This window comes from Solanum stenotomum, chromosome 10 (assembly GCF_019186545.1).
Source record: "Solanum stenotomum isolate F172 chromosome 10, ASM1918654v1, whole genome shotgun sequence".
NCBI lineage: Eukaryota > Viridiplantae > Streptophyta > Magnoliopsida > Solanales > Solanaceae > Solanum > Solanum stenotomum.
Genome location: NC_064291.1, coordinates 19485128 through 19488663, shown reverse-complemented (window position 1 = coordinate 19488663; position 3536 = coordinate 19485128).

Sequence of the window (3536 nt, the reverse complement as noted above, 5' to 3'; positions counted from 1 at the left end):
TACAAATTTAAAACTACTGCCATAAGCATTAATAATCACAAGAATTTTTATAATATAGCTAAAAAATAAATTTCAAACAATTTCATTACCATAGATGAAAGGAATTTCCACAAGCTTTGTTAGTAAAACAAAGTTGCTTAATATAATCCCAAATACATTTTTGAGATACCAAAATAATTCTCAAGTTACATATAATTACATTTTACAATTTTGAGAATAGTCACAATATACAATTCTTGTAAGACATCTTATTTGAGTCCAAAGCAACATAATTTTTCCCTATCTCTCCAATTTCCTTCCACAATCTTCAATTGTACTTTAGCTTGATCAACATCAGTCCCAATTTGCCATTTATATGCTCTTATTCGATAAATATTCCTATCATTAATGGTAAAGTATTATAGCACCAAAAAAATAATGATTTAGAATTTCAAAGAGAAAAAAAATGTCTTGAGTAATTTTTTTACAAAAATATTTAGCAAATGAAAACAAAAATACAAAGTAAGTAAAGAAGTAATCCAGCCAATAACTTTTAAACTTCTTAAAACATGTTGATATAGATCTCAATTTTCAGTATCAATTAATTAATACCTAGATATAGATCTTAAAATTCAATACCAATTATTAAATTAATACCTAGGTAAAAAATATTACATTTAAAATGACAAAAATACACAATTCAATGCAATACTCATTGATTCAAGCCATGAGAGACAATAATCCCTTGCAACAGTATAGAATATAATTGTGTATGATAAATTATTTGTGGTTCAATCTTTTCTCAAACCTATACATAATAGAAAATTCATAGTATATGATTGAGTAAAAAAGATTCATATTGTAAAAGCTTATCTCATCGGCTTGAAGAAGGTCATGTAAAACCTACAAAAGAAATATTAGCATAGTATCAAAAATAAAAAATTGAACAAAAATTTGAGATAAGAAAGGGTGAGGGGAGAGGGAGCAGACAGAAATGGCGTGGAAAGACGAAAAAGGGTTTCTAGGTTTTTGATATGTGGGAAGGGGGAATAAGCTATTTAATTGTGTTTTAAAGTTTTATGGGGGAATTTTGATGTTTTGTAATTTTTTATTTTTTGGGGGGAATATTTTGAATCCAAATGGGGAAAGGGAAGGGTGAAGTACGGCTGGAGAGATAATTTTGGGAAAGATTTTTGCTTTATTTATAGTTATTATTATCTCTTATTATTATATGTATAAATTTTGCTTCTTTTATTTTTCAAGTGCTATTATAACTATAAATTTAAGAAATACAACAATTATTATATAAATAGGCGAATCTAGGATTTTTCGAGCATGGGCACACCAAGAAAAATGCATTAAGTGCGAATTGATCTGAACATACCTAGTGAAATTTCATAAGGAGGTCAAAGAATGATATGGTATATTCAGATCTTATTACTATCACTTGGAGGTACATAGAATATTTAAAAGAGACAATCGACTCATATTAAATGTACACATTAATAAAAATAGGTGTCTCAAATTACTTGTCAATTTATGAAATGAAGATAAAATTAATTACATTTTCTCAATATTCCTTACAATTTAATTCTTCTTAAAAGGGTAAACAAGTTTGTGAAGTTTCAGATAAAAAATATTATGAGATAAAGTAGTAAAATGATCGTTCTTGTATATAATCTTATAAGATCGTGACAAAGCTATATAGACAACTAATATGAAATGGAGGGAATAGTGTTTTGTTAATTTTATGACCATATTTAATTTTTAATTACTATTTTTAGTTTGAATTAAAAATGTAAAAAATTATATGAATTCAATATATTTTTCTCAACCATCTTCAAAGCTCATATTGTAGTAATATATTGATTATTACTGTTATTATTATTTTAATATAATAATAATTATTATTATTATACTTATTATTATTATAATAATTATATTTATTATTATTAGTAATATTATTATTATTATATTTTTATTATTTTATATGAATTTAAAATGATATATGCATTAGAATGTCAAGTTAAAAATATAATACATTAAAATAAAATAAAACAATCAATATCAAAAAATATATTTAATCAATTTAAATAGAATTGGAGAGGCAAAACAATGTTGTGATGGTAACTTGTAATTACCATACAATTCAAGTTTGAAAATTATTTTAAGATAGAGTTTTCAAGAAAAAAAAATTATTCAATTTTTTTTATCTCAACCATGAATTCAAGTTCAAGCTAAATTGTTCAACTATAACTATAGTGGAACTATACTTCCACAACATTTATTTATTTCAATTTGAATTTAAATAGAGCTGTGAATTTTGAGTAGTTTTATAGGTTTAACTGAAAATACAAAAATTATATGGATTAATAGGATGACTTAATAGCTACAATTTTACTACTACAATAAAATTTTGCAGTTAATTATAACTTATTTGTAGCAGTAAAATTGTAGCTCTTTAGTCGAAACAAATGTTGATTGGAAAATACGGGCAAACATATGGGTGAAATTATGCATTATGTTCTTCTTTGTGAGTGTGAGCGTTGCATCTGATTCCAAAGCTATAAACTGTGAAGCCATTTTGTGAATATGGAATCGTTCTTTGTGTGAAGGCATTTGAACACTATAGTTGAGTTTGAACTTGCATTTGAAGCGAGTATTGTGAGCATGAGATTCTTTGATATTGGTGAGTCACAACTTGAATTTTTGAGTGCACATTTGATCTTTGCATAAGTAAATTGAGTCTTGTTGTGTCCATTCATGATTGAGTCTTGTGTAGAACTGTTCGAGACACCCTATTTAAATGGCTGAACTTAAGTTTGCTTGAAGACAAGCAAAAATTTAAGTTGGGGGTGCTGATGAGCCCACAAATTGGACTCATTTAAGTGTATATTTTAATAAAAATTGTGTCCTCAAATACTTATTTTATCTCAATATCTGATGAAAATCCTTCAGTTTCAGGTATTTGATGTTTGAAGGAAAGCATGGACACTACATCGCAAAAAGGAACGAAAAGGCTGAGATGAACGAAGAAATGAAGGCCTGAGGATTGCCGAGTCCACATGGCGAGTTGCCGAAGGGTCTTACTTCACCTTTTGTTCCAGTGTGTTGAGCCCGGAAGGAAATGATCAAGTCGGCGGGGATAGGGAGACGTCGGCGCATCGCCGAGAAGTTTCGCGAAGCAGTACCAAGTTGCCAATGAACCAGAGCACAACGATGCTGAAGGCTGGTGCAAGACGATGATGAACTACACCAAAGGGCGAATCGCCGAGTTGATCGGCGATTCTGACTAACGACATTGAATTATCCACTGCAGCACAAATCTGTGAAAACTATAAATACTAGTTAGAGTTGAAGTTTTAAGAGTCGAACAATTATTATAATTTTCATATAGAATAGTAATTTTTGGTATTTTTGCTCTGAGTTTGAGAGGGTTTTGAAGACTTGAAGAAAAAGAGGTTTTCATCTCCAAGGAGTTGGACTTGGGTCTCTTGGATTCTTCATTCTTGGCCTGTAACAAGACATAAATCTTCATACCCATTTGAATGCAAGCT